Genomic DNA, 17,643 nt, shown 5'->3' with positions numbered 1-17,643 from the left:
AAGCGAGCTACTGAAACCGAGCAGCTCCCAAGGGCCGATGCTTACACACTGGCGCCCGGAGGAATTTTTTAAAGGCTTGATGGTGCAGCTGGGCTCCCGTTTCAGTTTGTTGCCAACTCCTGTTTGGGAAATTCCTGGTTTTGGGGGTGGCACCTGGGCAGGGCAGGGTGTGATGCCACAGAGAGCATCCTTCAATGCCATCCTTTAATTTAAGGGGACCAATCTCTGTCCCTGGAGGTCAATTGGAATAGTAGGAGGACTCCAGGCCCTGCCTGGAGGTTGGTACCCCTACACAGAGCACACACCATTTCCCCAAATCTCTCTCACCTGGAGATCAGTTGTTATTCTGTGGGATCTTCAGGTGCCACCTGGAGCTTGGCAACCCTAAGATGCATCAACCGTATGAAAAATTATTATTCCAGTAGTCTAAAGTGATTCAATTCCGTGACTTTAGCCTGGCATGGGATTGTCATACGTTTTAGGCCAGCAGGCATCCTAACCACTAACAACTACAGGGCCCACCAGCAGGCTCTTTGCAACCCAGAGGAGTGTTGTGTGCACACAAAAACTTCTTGAATAAACCTTTGTTGCTCTTAAAGGTGCCACTGGACTCAGACTTTGCTTTGCAACCCAGGAATCCACAAGAGTGAGTGTGTGGAGCTGCTTTATACTGAATCCGGCCATTGGTCTGTCAAGGTGATCCGTATTGTCTGTGTGTGCTTGGATGGGAAGGGGCTCCCTGGGGTCTCCAGTTAGAGGGCTTTCACATCCCCTGCTGCCTGGTCCTTTGGAGATGCCAGGGACTGAACCTGAGATCGTCTGCATGCCAGGCAGATGCATTGCCACTGACCCATGGTCTTCCTTCTGCCCATCTCTTTTTGGATGGTGTGTGTAATTAACGACTGTAGTTGGTTCTCTTTACGTGGACAGCAAAATGTACCTGTGGTTTCAGGTCACCCTCCTCGGCCTTACTGACTCAAAAGACACTGAAAACATCTCCCCTGAAATGAGTAATGCTGCTAATAATCCCGTACATACTTGCTTGGATGGGAGACTCAGTTCGGGACCCTTCCGTAGCATGAGGCTGCAAAATCCTTATTGGCCGGGTGAATGTTCGCAGAAGGAAACGGATATATGAATGAAGGAGCTTAGCAAATAAAACAGAATAATCTTTGAGTGCTAAATCAAGGGAAGGGATTGAAACTTGTGTTTGATATAATGCTTTCGTTTGAGATTCCTTAGGACAACAAAGTTGGTATGGTTTATTCATGCCGATGTGTTTTCTTTATTGTGTGTGAGAGAGAGAGACAGAGTAATGTGTATGCATAGAACAGATTAAGCTCTTTCATTGAGCCAGTTTCTAAAGCAATTAAAGGTATTCCTGGGTTCTGTGCCTTCTGTTCTACAGTGGAGTGGTAAAGTCCATTGTGTAATGCAGGGGTAGTCAAACTGCGGCCCTCCAGATGTCCATGGACTACAATTCCCATGAGCCCCTGCCAGCGATTGCTGGCACAGGCTCATGGGAATTGTAGTCCATGGACATCTGGAAGGCCGCAGTTTGACTACCCCTGGAATGTATGGAGAGGCTCTTCTTGAGGGTATGTTTGTTGTGTGGATATTAAGTGCTGCTAAGTCTTCCAACTTTTGGTGACTCTCAGGCTCTCCTTTCACATCACTTACTGCCTGGTCCTCTGAATTGGAGATGCCAGAGATTGAACCTGGGATCTTCTGCGTGCCAGGCAGATGCATTGCCACTGACCCATGGACTTCCTTCTGCCCATCTCTTTTTGGATGATGTGTGTAGTTAATGACTGTTCTCTTTACGCGAACAGCAAACTATACCTGCAGTTTCAGATCACCCTTCTTACCCTAATTAATGTTCTCCAGAATGTCCTGTCATTAACAGCCTTTTTGCAAACTGAAGACCATGGCTTCCTTGACTTGAGTTGATCCATCTCCTCTTGGAACTTCCTCTTTCCCTGCTGCCTTCAACTTTTCCTAGCGTTATTGTCTTATCCAATGACTCTTCTCATAATGTGACCAAAGTACGGTAATTGAGTCCTTTTAGCTTCTAGGGAGAGTTGGGCTTGCTTTGGTCTAGGACCCACTTATTTTTCTTTCTTGCTGGTCCACTGTATCCATCAAACTCTGCTCCATCCCAGCATTTTGAAGGAAAGTCTTTCCGGGTGATCATCCTGCAGCAGAACCAATGGGCTGTTATTGGCCATTTGCAGATGACTTGATGATGACAGTAGGCGTTTTCATTCATAGTCTGCCTTTCTCACTGGGAGTCAATACTGCACTAGAAGTATGATAAAAAATTCAGTCAGTCAGTAAGCAGCTCACAAGGTATGTTGCCAAAACGATAAGGCAAAAGACAGTGCAGGGAAAACTTTCTTCTTAACTTTATTCAGCCCCACCGACCTCACAAGTTGCCTACTGTGGGGAGAGGAAAGGGGAGGCGATTGTAAGCCACTTTGAGACTCATTCAGGAAGGGAAAAGCGGCATATAAGAACCAACTCTTCTTCTTCCAATAAAAGCTGCCCTCTGAGCTGCCACGGTCACTTTCTGCATTGGGAAGGCATGCAGGAGTCTTCTTTTTATGGAGGGTGAAAGTTATTGCTGGGAAAACCTCTGCTGTTGTTTTGTATACATCAATGTATGTTTTGGGTGGTAACTTTGGTGTGCATTTATTTTCTGCTGCAACTTGTTGCCAAGGAAGCTGCCTGGGATCTGAAGAGAAAGAAGGGAAAGAAACATTTAAAATAAATAAATGTGACTACTACTTGGAATCTGAATATCTTTCCTCTTAGAAGTTACTTTGTTAGAAGTTACTTTGGCTGCCAATTGCTGCCCAGATCTGATTCAAGGTTTTAGTTCTAACCTTGATTGCATTCCCCTTCCCTCCCACGCACGTTCTTGCCGGATAATTGTATTGAAATCAATAGGGGTTGCCTGCTCTGAGTTGGGAAACACCTGCAGATTTTTGGGGTGGAGCCTGAGGAGGGGAGGGGCTTCAGAGGGGTAGAATGCCATGGATACCATTTTCTCCAGGTGTACTGATCTCTGTGGCCTGGAGATGAGTTGTCATTCTAGAAGATCTCCAGCCAGCATCTGGAGATTGACAACCCTAGAAATCATGGATGATTTTACATAGGATAGCACTGATGGGACAGTACATTGTTGCTAGGGGAAATGCAATAGGTTTACCTAATGAGTAGAGCCACTCTAAACTAGGATGTTGAATTATACAGTTCCTGCAAGTACACCCTTCCTTTCCTCTAACATGTTTAGGCTTTATACAGTAATGGATAGTCTGCCAAAGTGGTGGTGGTAGTGGTGGTGATGGGGGTAGCTATCCAGTCTCAAGTAAGGTGTGCTTGAAGTTTGCAATCCCCTAATTTAGAATATAAACCTTCCTGGTTTGTAAAGATCTGCTATATTATGAATCATTCCTACCTTGGCGTCTTTAGGCAAAAGTTTATTTCTGGAGATGAAGTAGCTGGCAGAAGCAGGGATTGCCTTCTAAAAAATTCCCCATGCCACATAGGGCGCCTACCCACCCTAGCAGGGATGCAGCTTACCATCGTGCCCCAAGCTAGGAATTTGGATGTGACCATAGACGCCTCCCTGACTATGGAGGCTCAGGTCAAGAGAGTAGTGGGCCAGGCATTTTTCCATCTTTGCCAGGCTCGGCTACTAGTGCCCTACCTGTCCCTTGACCACATGGCCACAGTGATCAATGCGACAGTCACCTCCAGAATAGATTTCTGTAACTTGCTCTACGCAGGCCTACCCTTGTCCCTGACCCGGAAACTACAGCTAGTGCAAAATGCAGCTGCTGGGGTCCTCACTGGAACATCCTGGAGGGCTCACACTGCATTGGCTGCCAATTGCTGCCCAGATCTGATTCAAGGTTTTAGTTCTAATCATTAAGGCCATATGCGGGTTGGGGCCCACATGCCTGAGGGACCGCCTACCGCCCTATGCCCCCCGCTGGGCCTTATGCTTTGCGGGTGAGAACCTGTTAGTCATCCCCAGCCCGAAGGAAGGGCACCTAGCCTCGACATAGAAGGCCCTGGCCCCCACCTGGTGGAATGAGCTTCTGGGTGAACTGCGGGCCCTGTGGGATTTGTCAGCTTTCCGCAGGGCCTGTAAAACGGAGCTCTTCCACCAGGTCTATGGTTGAGGCTGGGGTCAGCGAATCAGGGACAGCGCCCCCCCAGGAGTCGGAGTGTATGTTACTCCCCTCCATCCTCTCCACTTTTTTTGATAGTGGGGGAGGGATGGGATTTTTAGCCGTCATGTTGGTAGTTTGATGTTTTTAATGGGAATTTTAATGGGGTTAGATTGATGTGACCCGCCTCAAGCCTGTCAGGAGAGGCGGGAAATAAATCTAATAAATCGAATAATAAATCGAACAATAATAGTAGTAATAATAAATATAATAATAATAATAATAGTCACCAAAGCCCTGTCAATTATAATCTCAGCCGCCTCCGAAAACAACCCCCTGCCGGGTTACAAGACCTCTTCCACTCTCCACCCCCTGTCATTTAAGGCCACCCTCCAGTGGCACTTTTTATCCTTTTAGATCCCACTATAGGCCAAAATGAGCCTCTTGTGGCGCAGAGTGGTAAGGCAGCCGTCTGAAAGCTTTGCCCATGAGGCTGGAAGTTCAATCCCAGCAGCCTGCTCAAGGTTGACTCAGCCTTCCATCCTTCCGAGGTCGGTAAAATGAGTACCCAGCTTGCTGGGGGGTAAACGGTAATGACTGGGGAAGGCACTGGCAAACCACCCCGTATTGAGTCTGCCAAGAAAACGCTAGAGGGCGTCACCCCAAGGGTCAGACATGACTTGGTGCTTGCACAGGGGATACCTTTACCTTTACCTTATAGGCCAAAAAATCACCTTCATCTCCTTTCACCTAAATCTGAACAGTGTTGTTGTCAAGTCTCCCTTGCCATTGACCCCCTTGCATCAGCATCCACACCACCTCCTGCTGTCAAATTCCACATTTCTTCAGTACTCGTGTTTGCTACGAAGTCACAGCTGAATTGCGGCGAACCTGTAGGGCAGGGATTCCCAACTAGGATTCCGGCGAACCCTGGGTTTCATTCACACTCCCCAGGGGTTATACAACTTTTCCCAAATGTTCACATGGCTGGTGACATCACTGGAGTCCACTTCTTCTGTTGCTCTACTGGCCTAGTCTCTTTCTACACAATTGATCGCTTGATTGACTGGATCCAGTATCTTACTTCCATGTCACCACTTACAGGGTTCTTTGAAGCCTGAATAATATTTCAGAGGTCCCTCCATAGTCGAAAGGTTGAAAAATGCTGCCGTAGGGTTTTCAAGGCAAGAGATGTTCAGAGGTGGCTTGCCATTGTCATGACACTGGCGTTCCTTGAAGATTTCCCATCCATAGATTAGCCAGGGATGACTCTCCTTATCTTCCAAGTGGTGACAATATTGGGCTAGCAAGCAAAGGAGTATGGTGTTAAACCAACTTGGCTTCAGCCTTAGGCCTGGTGGAAGGCCTATGCAAGCCCTGCGGAACTGTAATAGCTCCATTAGGGCCCTGATCTTGCATGGCAGTTCATTCCAGTAGACTGGGAAGACGCCAAACAGGTATATTTGGGGCCAGGTATGACCAACAGATTGGCTCTTGAAGAACGGAGTGTTCTCCGGGGACATATTGGGAAAGACAGTCCCTCAGATATGCAAGACCCAGACTGCGGCCTTAAAGCAGTGGTCCGCAACCTTTTTGGGGTTGCGGACCGGTGGGGGGAGGGCGATCCGGGCGCCACGCATGCGCAGCAGCACCTGTGCAAATGCGCAAGCGCGGCAGGTCCGCGCACACGCGTTTGTGGCCCCACCGGGCTCAAACGCGCATGCGTGGAACTGCCACACACATGCATTTGCACCACCGGGATGCTGGCGGCCGCGCTTCCCCCTCCCCCCCCCTCCCGCAGAAAGAATCTTGCCGGGCTGCAAGCTAATCGGCCGCTTTGGTGGCCGATTCGCTTGCAGCCTGGCGAGTTTCTCTCTGGGGGGGGGGGTGGGGAGAGGGAGCTGTGGCCCAGTGCAGAGGCCTTCGTGGCCCGGCACCGGGCCGCAGCATTGTGGTTGGGGACCACTGCCTTAAATAATCCACCGGAGAGCCCAGAGGGCAGTATGAGCTCTTATTTTGAAAATTTCATGAGAGAATGTTGCCAGGTTATACTTGCATTTAAGAAGAAGAAGAGGTTCTTATATGCTGCTTTTCTCTTTCTGAAGGAGTCTCAAAGCAGCTTACAGTCACCTTCCCTTTCCTCTCCCCACAACGGACACTCTATGAGGTAGGTGAGGCTGAGAGAGCCCTGATATTTCTGAAGAAGAAGAGTTGGTTCTTATATGCTGCTTTTCTCTCCCCAAAGGAGTCTCAAAGCGGCTTACAATCACCTTCCTTTCCTCTACCCACAACAGACACCCTTAGCCCTCATCTTACTGCTCGGTCAAAACAGTTTTATCAGTGCTATGGCGAGCCCAAGGTCACCCAGCTGGCTGCATGTGGAGGACTAGGGAATCACACCTGGCTTGCTGGATTAGAAGTCTGCACTCCTAACCACTACACCAAGCTGGCATCAAATAGCGTTAGTACATGTCCACCCTATTAATTTATCTTGGTTCTGGACCACTTTAATTGTTATTATTTCTGTCAAAGAATCTTGGGAATAAATATAGTTCCCCTCTCCCTGACAGGACTTGGGTTCTCTGGGAAGAGGGCATCATCGCCAAATTAACCTCTGAAGCCTAGTTATGCTCTTACAGGAAAAAATGTATTTCTCAGGAACTGGAAGCTTCCAGACATTAAACAAACAACGCTGGGCTTCAGAGTAGTCGTGAATATAATCTGTCTACCGGAGTGTGGGTTGGCCCTTGATAAAACAAGACTTTGCTTTGTATGGAAAAAAAGTCAGACACTAAGTTAAATGTACAAAGGTGTCGTGCAATCTCCAAGATTTGCTTTCCCTTTTGTTCAAATGGGTAGCTGTGTTGGTCTGAAGCGAGAGAGCAAAGTTTGAGTCCAGGGGGCACCTTTAAGAGCAACAAAGTTTTATTCAAGGGGTGAGCTTCTGTTTGCACAGCATGTGCACGCTCATGAAAGCTTGCCCCTTGAATGAAACTTTGTGGGTCTCAAAGGTGCCCCCTGGACTCAGACTTTGCTCTTGGGTTATGCTTCAGGGCTGGCTACATTCATCACTTATCAAACCTGATAGGGAGGTTTCTGAGTCGGTCAATGCATCCTGTGTAAGTAATGTTTTTTTCAGGTAAACCGTGAGTTGGTTTGACATCCGATTGAATTCCTCCGCCCCAGCTGCAAAGAAACAAGTGATTCTTGTCTGGACTTCTGTGGTGGTTTTTCTAAGTGACTGAGCAATATTGTACAGCACCCTTTCTGATCAGTCACTGGTAAAACTGCTTAAGATATTGGCAAGATGGTTTTAAAAATTGGAGGGGCATGTTGGTCGGGCTTGGCACCTCTCAGTGCAATGTGGAGCAGGAAATAAATGCAGTGCTAGAGAATGTTATCCTCACTGGCCTTCTAGGTGTGGTCTCTAAAACATAAAAAGAGAGATGGCTTGAGTTTCCCCCTTGTCATTGCCTCCTGAAGAAGGGCTGTGGCCTGAAACTCATGGAGACATCTCGGTTTTGTCACAGCCCTCCATTCATCACCTAGAGCTTGTTGAAGAAGAAGAAGAAGAGGGGGAGTTGTTTCTTATATGCCACTTTTCTCTACCTGAAGGAGTCTCAAAGTGGCTTACGTTCACCTTCCCTTTTCTCTCCCCACAACAGACACCCTGTGAGGTGGGTGAGGCTGAGAGAGCCCTGATATTACTGAAGAAGAAGAGTTGGTTCTTATATGACGCTTTTCTCTACCTGAAGGAGTCTCAAAGTGGCTTATGTTCACCTTTCCTTTTCTCTCCCCACAACAGACATCCTGTGAGGTGGGTGAGGCTGAAAGAGCCCTGATATTACTGAAGAAGAGTTGGTTCTTATATGACACTTTTTTCTCCCTGAAGGAGTCCCAAGTGGCTTACAAACACCTTTCCTTCCTCTTCCCACAACAGACACCCTGTGGGGTGGGTGAGGCTGAGAGAGCCCTGATATTACTACTCGGTCAGAACAGCTTTTATCAGTGCTGTGGCGAGCCCAAGGTCACCCAGCTGCCTGCATGTGGAGGAATGGGGAATCAAGCCTGACTTGCCAGATTAGAAGTCCGCACTCCTAACCACTACCCCAAGCTGGATCTATGGTCTATGTTGCTACTTCCTGCTACCTGGTAAAGGAGTCACAATCCTACCAACCACACATTCTGAGGAAGTGGAAGATTATACCCGGAATAAAACCTTTGTAGGTCTTAAAGGTGCCACTGGCTTCAAACTTTGTTCTGCTGCTTTGGACCAAAATGGCTGCACACCTGAATCTATACCGTACATCAGTGGTCCCCAACCCGCGGGCCGCAGCCCGGTGCCTGGCCGCGAAGGCCTTGGCACCGGGCTGCGGCTCTCTCTCCCCGCCCCCCCCCCAGTAAAAAACTTCCCGGGCCACAAGCTTGCGGCCCGGGAAGCTTCTTACTGCAGGAGGGGGGGGGGAGAGGGAATCTGGGCCGCACCCGCGCATTGTGCATGCGTGGCCCAGCCGCGAATGCGCAATGCGTGGGCGCGGGTGCGCATGCGCGGCATGCACAGGCGGGCAGTTGCCCTGCAGGTCCCCAGCCTCAAAAAGGTTGGGGACCACTGCCGTACATTAATTCCTGAGCAGTGGAAGGTGTTACTAATTTTCCAGAATGCTGGGATTTTGAATGGCAGAACAGGACAGACTTTCTCATGGAAGTTGGCAGGAAATATACTTAGCCATCAACTGCTGATATTTACAGCATGTGAACTTTGTCAAAGGTAGCCATGTTTTGAGGCCTTAGAAATGAGTTTTCTGCAGGCCATACACATGAAGCTGGTTTGTGCTGAATCAGACCCTGGGCTCATCGGGATTAGTATTATCTACTCAAAGTGGCTGTCCAAGGTCTCAAGCAAAGGTCTTCCAAATGACCCACTAGCCGATCTTGGAAAAACAAACCAACCCCTCCCCTGAAAAAAACTGGAAATGCCAGGGATTGAACCTGCAAAGCAAGCAACAGGGGGACTTAACTTCCTAGCGACCTTTGAGCATTTGTTTTTTTTTGGGGGGGGGGGGTTGGTATTTAGCTCTTCCCATTTCCTCAATCCGTTTGGAGCTGTTCATTCTGTAGCTGCATCTGGCCGTAACGCTGTGCGCTTAATTAATTCCTATTGCGCAGTGCTTTGTTATCTTGCCGGGTGGTTGGGGGCAGGGCTGCCTTAATGCTGGGCAGTTGTTGGGGGCCTCCCGAGCATAGGGGCCCCATGATAATCTGGGATGGTTTGCGATATGGGAATGGTCAAGCTGTTTAAAGAAGTACTGAACTGGGCTCACCATTCAATGAGATGCCTCTGTCACCTCTTTGTTATTCTACCAATATTGCGTATGAACGGATAGCCAGGGTGAGACTTTGGTAACAGCTGATGGCCCTAGCTAAGAAAGGGTTTCGTGCCAGGAGTGGCCAACCTGTGGCTCTCCAGATGTCCATGGATTACAGTTGCCATGATCCCCTGCCAGCATGGCCATTTGGTATTTGCAGTCCATGGACATCTCAGGGGCCACAGTTTGGCCAACCCTGACTATAGATCAACACCTCTTGCATTTTCACTTGAGGCTTACATTGATGTACAGTACGAATGTATAGTCTGCATCAGGCTTTCTCAACCAGGGTTTTATGAAACTCTGGGGACTCTTGATTGCTCTGGGAGGGTTTCCTGAATGGGTGGGATTATTTTTAACATACTTTTTAAAATGTGTTAAATATTTATTGGGGAAACGATTCTGGGTACATGCCCTGGGTGGGCATATAGACAACTCTACTTCCCTACCATATTCTGCATGGTCACACAGCTTCTGGGATTCCTCTGAAGAATATTTCAGGAGTTTCTCAATGGTGAAAAAGTTGAGAAAGGCTGTTCTACATGGACAAGAAATACATGTTTTTCTCTTCTGTGGAGTTCTAACCGCAGTGCTTACATTGCATGGAAATATTCTTGGTGGAATTTCTCACTATGCCGGATCTGCCTCCCCACTCGACCAAGTTGCCTTGAATCTTCTTCCACGTGCAGGATTTTTGTGTCTCTTGCGTGTTGAAAGTTTCTTTGGTCTGATTAAAGTTTGTCTCTGTCAGGGGTCCTCAACCTTTTGAGCCTGGAATCCTTTTGTTTTGGAATCCTGACATGGGGTGGTATGGACAACAACAAAATGGCTGCCACAGGAGGGCAGGGACAGCTACAAAACGTTAGGAAGTGATGCATACTTCTAACAGTAACTCTTCAACCTTTGAAGCAGAAGCTCTGCTTAACAAATTGTATTTTTAGTTTGCACAGCTGATCAGAATCCTGCTGGGCACAAGCCCCATGTGACCCCGCCCACACTGAGGTGCCAGAAAAGGTGTTGGTGGGCACCATGTTGGGGACTCCTGGTCTGTGTTTGCTTTCTAGTAGGAAAATTGCATTTTTACCCCATCCAGGAAGAACAAGCTGTTTGTACCAGCCTTAGAAAAAGCAGGCACTTCTTACCTAATACCAGCCTTATTGTTATTTAATTGTAAGGTTCCGTTCTCCAGGATAAAAAATATATGCATTATATACTGCTTGAGACGCTTGAACAAAACCTTTCCCATCAAGAAGGCATAAATGATTTGGATGTGCGATAAACTTATTGCTTTGGCTTACTGCCCAGAATCTCTGGGGTGTCTTTCAACTGAAACTGCACGACTGAATTCATAAACTAATCAAGGATGAATGGACTTTTATCCTCTCCTTCCTTGTCCGTCTCTGCGAATGGTGAAGACTGCGGGGGTGGGGTGGGGTTTGCAGCCGTTGGCTAACCTGTAACATAATTGCATCAGACCTATTCGATTTTTATTACCTGACTTCTGCCTAGTACACAGTGTAGCTCCCCGAAAAGCATTACCACTGACGTGGAACTTAAAGTAAGGCAGGTAAGGAGAATGCAATTAAATAGTAAGTAAAGTGACAAGTGAGGAGAACACATGATCCAGACTGCAGAGTCCCTGGGGGATTAACTACATAATAATTTGGCTGTACATCCTTAAGGTCGTGATGCATCAGGTAAATCAGCATGTTCTCCAACCCAGGAATTCCCAACCAGGTGTCCATGGACTCTTGGAGGTCTGCAGGAGTTCTGAAGGAGGTCCATGGAAGCTCTGAAGTGGCATGGTACATGGAGGGGGGGAGGTCCAGGTTGCCTTCTCAGCCCCTACTCTTTTTTCTGGCCTACATAAGGCAGAGCTGTCATACTAGTAATACAGGTGAGGGGAGGGAGCAAAAGAGGACTAAGGGTGTGGGTAGTGATGTTAGTGTGGCAGGGGGCGTGGCCAGATGACATCACTTCCAGGGCTCCTCGAAGTCAGGAAAATTATTTCAGGGGCTCCTTCACAGTCCAAAGGCTGGAAAAGGCCACTCTAACCAAATTGCCTTGCAATGGACAGCAGTTCAAGAAACTGCAGGGTGAAATCATTGTTAATATACAAAGGATGGGAGCTTAAAGGAGGTGGGGTTTCTAATATTAAAGGGTGAACATTGACATCCTCTTTCATTTCCATTTCATTTAGTTATTTAAGCTTGTCTGACAACGGTCTTGAGCATTGACAATCAGGAATAGAATAATTACCGTATACAATTAGTGATACAGGTATAACCACGATACACTAACTGATCTTGGATGCCAACAACCCTAATAGCAGTACTAAATACCAGGACAAATGCCAATACAGATACAGCAATCGGACAATCCCCAGGCTTTCTATCTCCTATACAAAGACATAGCCTGGCCTCATCCTAACCAAATATGGCTATCCATTAAATTTAATTGCATAAGGAAAAATAACCCTCAGCAGAAGGACAATCAGTAGAATCAGGAATACACACTACATTGGGAAAAGAGCACAGGTTCTGTTCAGGAAGGAACGTGTGGGGTGCTGGATGGGCATGCAGATGTGGTGCTCCTGAAAGTGAAAACCAGCTTCCCTGTAGAAGCTGGTCCTGGGTACGTGAACCTCTGTTTCCATCAAAATAACTTGCTAGCCGGTCATGTTTGTTATGACATCAATGGTAGGCAAACTGGCAACACCTTTCTAGGGTAGGAGAGAAGGAGTCAGATGTTCTCTTGAAACGGAAGACGTCAAGAAATGGTTGAGTGATGGACCATTCTGAATGGTTGAAAAAAGTCAGTATATTAGCATGACAATAAAAAGAAAGTTGCAGTTTTCACTGGATATAATAAACTCTTAAAATGACAGCCCATGGTGGATAGATCTCAAGGTTAGCCTCGGCAAGTATTTGGATCCTCTGAGGAGGACCAGGATTGTGAGGGGGAGGTAGGCCATGGCAAACCAGCTCTGACCACCTCTTGCCTTAGAAACCTAAATGGGGGCCGCCATAAGTCAGCGGTGACTTGGTGGTGCTTTCCACCACCAATAAACTCTTGGACCAACGTTAAGGTCTTTTAAGAGTTGTTTTCTGTTGCCCCAGAGGGTGGGACCAGAACGAATAGGTGGAAATTAATTTGGAAAAATGTTCAGCTAAACATCTGGAAGAAGTTCCTGACACAGCGTTTTTTAAGCAGAGACTAGATAGTCATCTGACAGAAATGCTGATTTGATGAATTTAGGCTGTGGGGGGGGGGAGGGATGTGCCAGTGTTTGTCTCTTGTGGCCCTTCCTTGTATACCCAGGGAATGGCTGATTGCCACTGTGGGACCTCCAGGCCAGGCTGGATTCTGGAGATTTTTCCATGAATCACTGGGGTATGAAAATTGGGGTCACTGTGGGTAGACAGATAGTTATTAGTTTGCTGCATTCTGCAAGGGGTTGTATTAGATGACCCTGGAGGTCCCTTCCAACTCTATGATTCTAACAGCAGATACAGGGAATACCAGCAAGTTTCTTGAGGAGAGCAAAGGAAGGTAGGGAAGAAAATGGCATCTGGGTTCCCTCAGTATAGTCTGTGCCTCATTAGCTGCATTTGGGTAGCTGCACTGATTTGCAATTTTATACTAGGCAAGGGGAGAAGAAGGAACACATGGTGGCTACCTCTTCAGTCTCTGGATCCTTCTCAGAGTGCAAAAGGAAACCGTCCTGCACTTTCTTCTGCAGCTACAAAGGGGACACGAGAGGGAATCTTCTAAAACAGGGGTGGTCAACCTGTGGTCCTCCAGATGTTCATGGACTACAATTCCCATGAGCCCCTGCCAGCATTCGCTGGCAGGGGACCATGGGAATTGTAGTCCATGAACATCTGGAGGACCACAGGTTGACTACCCCTGTTCTAAAAGCCATCATCTTGTCCGGTCAACATCTGGCTCCTCAGCTGAAGCCCCTCACTGCTGAGTACGTGTCACACAACACCTGGATTCATATGAACTGATTCTGTAGGAGCCTCTTGGAAAGTGTAAACAATGCTGTAGAGGGAGAAAGGGGAACGTTGGCCAAAGTGTGACACTTAGCAATGAACATTGCTTACCTTGGACGTTCTGTGGGGGGGAGGCGGGAAGCCCTTAGAAGTTTCTCTGCAAAAGGCAAATTGCCCAGGCTTTATGTATTAACCACTCATTTTTATTGCGCCAATATCCTGGAAGAATTTTTTCAATGAGGCAATTAAGGAGAAGTAAAATTTATTGTCCACCTGTTGTTTCCCTTCTTGCCTGCTAGTTAGTTCCTGCATAAAACTAGCTTTGGTTAGCCTATACTTCTCCCTGACTTTCTCCCTGTGCAAGGTGTCAGTGTCACTTGGACTCTTCTTCTTGCTTGTTTACAACGGAAGAACTTTTCCAGCAAGCGTAGGGTAAGGTGGCAGAGGCCGAAGAGAGAGCACGGATTGTCCCATTTCAGAGTGCAGCCAGGGGGTGATCTTTCGGAACACACTCTGAGATTATTTTTTCAAGAATCCCGCAAGCGAAAAAGTCAGCTCACTGGGAAGAAGGCAGCCCACTGTGCAAATGTTTCCTTTGTAGCAAAGCATGAGCCAAATTAAAATGATGCATGAAACCTCCGTTTTGGTAGGGAAGCAAAACAAAAATTGCAAAGGGGTCCAAAGGTGAGCAAGAACTGAGTAGTTAGTGCTAACAGGCAATGCAGCAATGCTCTGCGCCTGGAAAGATAAGCACCTTCGTCTTCGTTTCCATGGCCCCTTCTGGTACCTCTGAATCATGGGAGATGCATGAAGGAAAAATATGTAGATTGGAGGGGTGGGAGTGATGAAGGGAAACCACTGCTCCTTCCTCATGTCCGCTGAGGGGAAGGGGTCACTTTATTCTCCTTGTTCCCCCTTACTGCAGCACAATGACCTGCACATCTGTCCTTAGCCAGGATCCTGTGCCCCCAAGAATGATCTGTCCAGGGTTAGAAAGCGGCTGCAGGAGCGGAGGAGAATGCTAGAGAACTCCACAACCCAAGCACAGAAGGGTTAAGATGCATGTACTACTGATCCGCTTGGAACTCTACTGTTTTTGTTTTTTTTAATCAATACATTTATATACCACCTGCTCAATATAAACACATTTACAAGGTGCTTTGCAGGCTTTGTATCTTGCATGTTTAGCATTCAAACCGTGTTGCTCTGTAAGCCCGTTAAAGAGAATTTTTAATCAGCCGAGGTGAAGGTAAAGGTATCCCCTGTGCAAGCACTGAGTCATGTCTGACCCTTGGGGTGACGCCCTCCAGCGTTTTCATGGCAGACTCAATACAGGGTGGTTTGCCAGTGCCTTCCCCAGTCATTACCGTTTACCCCCCAGCAAGCTGGGTACTCATTTTATTGACCTCGGAAGGATGGAAGGCTGAGTCAGCCTTGAGCCGGCTGCTGGGATCGAACTTCCAGCCTCATGGGCAGAGGTTCAGACAGCATGTCGGCTGCTTTACCACCCTGTACCACAAGAGGCTCTCCTTAATCAATCACATCTTCCAATTTGCTTGTGTTTAGTCACATAAAAGCCACGGCAGGAAGGAGTGGTCCCAGAGGAATAATATAAACACAAGTGTTGCATCCTTGTTTAGATTTATATTACAGTTTGTATTGCTGTTGTTTTTACTGTGTGTTTATGAGTGAGCACTAGAGGGATCCTGTGGTTGTTTTTGTTTTAAAGCGATTTTCCTGATTCTTCCCCACCTTCTGTTTCAGGGCAGGGAGACTCCCTCAGTGCACCTGGAACCACCTGTGGCTCTGAGCACAGTTCCTTGATGTGGCACCTGCCCCATGTTTCAGGGAAGTGAGCAAACCACACCTGCCCAGTTGGCTTTGTTGTTGGCAGGTGGCTCCCACCTTGAAACAGCCACTGCTGGAGAAACACATTAGTTATGAGCTTCCCTGCGGGTCTGGCCACCAGGCTGTTTTATTTGATGGTAATTGTGAAAGTCATTCTGCACAAACCACGAACATGAGCACCACATAAGTCTCCAGAGCAGATGACTGGATTCTAGCAGCGTCAAAGAAAACACCGGGTATTTCTTGCTTTCTGGTTTGAGGCTCATCCCGGTCCCTTTTGCCTTGCAGGAACATTTTAGAGTTTGGATTCAGTGTTGGTTTTTGCCGGTGTGCAGGTTGCAGGAAATCACTTTTTTCTGTTTGCTTGAAATGCCATGATGTCTCCAACCCTTTCTTCAGTGCATTATATACACACGGTCAAGGTATGCTCAGTGGTGGCAGTCATTTTGAGGCTGGCTTTGGCACTTGCAGCAGCTATTTGGTAGCTATTTGGTAGCTGCAACCACCATCTTGGGTCAGAATTCCAAAGTAGAAGTGGTTTATCCCAGTAACACACGTAGGACGTGATACAGCCCCCACGGGTTCAGGGCCTCCACAGATCCAGGGCCCCAACAGGCCTTCACACTATAATTGTTAGGGGGTCTGTATGCTGATGTGGCTTGCAGAGTGCAAGAATGAAAAAAAGGGTGATAACACATGCTCTGTTAGTAACTGAGCATACGACTTACTCATTGAGCATGTGTTTGGGCTACAAGCTGCAGAAGTGTGAAGGTCCCCTGAGATATTGGAGCATTGCGCTTGCATATCTCACATACGTTGGAGAACTGTTTTCAGCAAAGTGAAGCTTCCACAGTGCTAATTATCCCTGGGAACAAGTAACAGCACCAGTGCTGCTTTGCTAAGGCCCCACAAACCCTTAAACTGGACCTCTTCCAAAGGTGCCCACAGGTTTAAAACAATTTGGCATGGGTATGCCCTCAAATACATGGTCTGGATCGTGCTCCTTAATTCTCTTGAAAACTCTGTCTGTTAGGATTGTTTTCCAGCAGGTTCTTTCCATTTTTGGTGCTCCAGGTAACTAGAGCCAGCAGGAGGCAGTATTCAGAGGGTCAGAATAGGGTTTGTGGGGCCCAGGTTTGAATCCCCACTGCTGCCCTCCAAGCTCATTGGGTGGCCTTGGGCCAGTCGCTCTCCCTCAGCCTAACCTACCACATTGTTGTGAGGATAAAAGGGAGGAAGAGATGTTGTAAACTGCTTTGGGAAGAAAAGTATGGTATACATACGTAAGTAACAGTCACTGCAAGGAGTTGAAGATCGTTGCATTAAAAGGCATCTTTAACATCAACTCATGGTTAATTGAACTCAGATCTTTCAAACCGCTAGTCCAGGCTTTCTCAACATTTTTACCCTTGAGAAAGCCCTGAAACACTCTTCAGGCTTTGAGAAACCCCAGAGATGGCTGGGAAACTTAGCTGTGTACATGCCCAACCTGAGGCCCCTCTTCTCCTCACCCCCTCCAGTGGCCATTTTGGGAGGGAGTGGGTAGATCATCATGACCACATATGGGCACATCACCTGATAAATAGTTAACAAATTAGAAAAATATAAAATTTACTTAACTCCCACCCATTTGTGAAGCCCTTCCAGGGCCGTCAAGAAACCGCCGGGTTTCATGAAACCCTGATTGAGAAAGCCTGTGCTAGGCCCATTCCACACACATTGGATAATGCTCTTTCAATGTGCTTTTGCAGCTGGATTTTCCTGTGCAGACCAGGAAAATCGACTTCCAAAGTGCATTATCTACCATGTGCAGAATGGGCCCTAGTTAAAAAGGAATGCAAGTGGGAGAAGTGGACTTGGACACCAGCCCTTTCTAGACATCTGCTTAGGTCTTTGCCAGTTCATTGTCAGCCTAGGTCCATTTGTCAGTCAAAGAAGACAGCAAAATAATGTTTTCTGGTTGCAATATGTTGAGGGAAAGAAAGGAAAATGATTAAACTTGCGGCCACAACGTTTAGATTACTTGGAAGCCTTCCTGTTTGTTTTGGCATTATCTAAGGCAGCCCAGAACTTTGCTTTTGTTCTGTCCGCAGCACCTGCTGGCCCCGTGGCACAGCTGCGCCCTTCCCCCACCTGCTTTGCTCACAGCATCAGTCGCAGGTTGAAAGGTGCAGAAGGCTTAGTGCTCTTTGGAATCAGCCCTTTGCTGTTTTCATTTAGGGCTCAACATTTCAGCAATGCCTCCATTAGCCT

The 17,643-nt window shown here is 47.4% G+C and overlaps 1 protein-coding gene across 1 annotated transcript in view; it reads left to right on the top strand.

Moving 5' to 3' along the window:
• Positions 1-17,643, top strand: part of ANK3 (ankyrin 3) — a 493,966-nt gene that overhangs the window by 597 nt on the left and 475,726 nt on the right. The gene's annotated exons all lie outside the window — the stretch shown is intronic.

The sequence above is a fragment of the Paroedura picta genome, chromosome 8 (genome assembly GCF_049243985.1).
Source record: "Paroedura picta isolate Pp20150507F chromosome 8, Ppicta_v3.0, whole genome shotgun sequence".
NCBI classification, from domain to species: domain Eukaryota; kingdom Metazoa; phylum Chordata; class Lepidosauria; order Squamata; family Gekkonidae; genus Paroedura; species Paroedura picta.
Note: the sequence above shows the minus strand (reverse complement) of the source record. Positions and strands in the feature narration are given on the sequence as shown.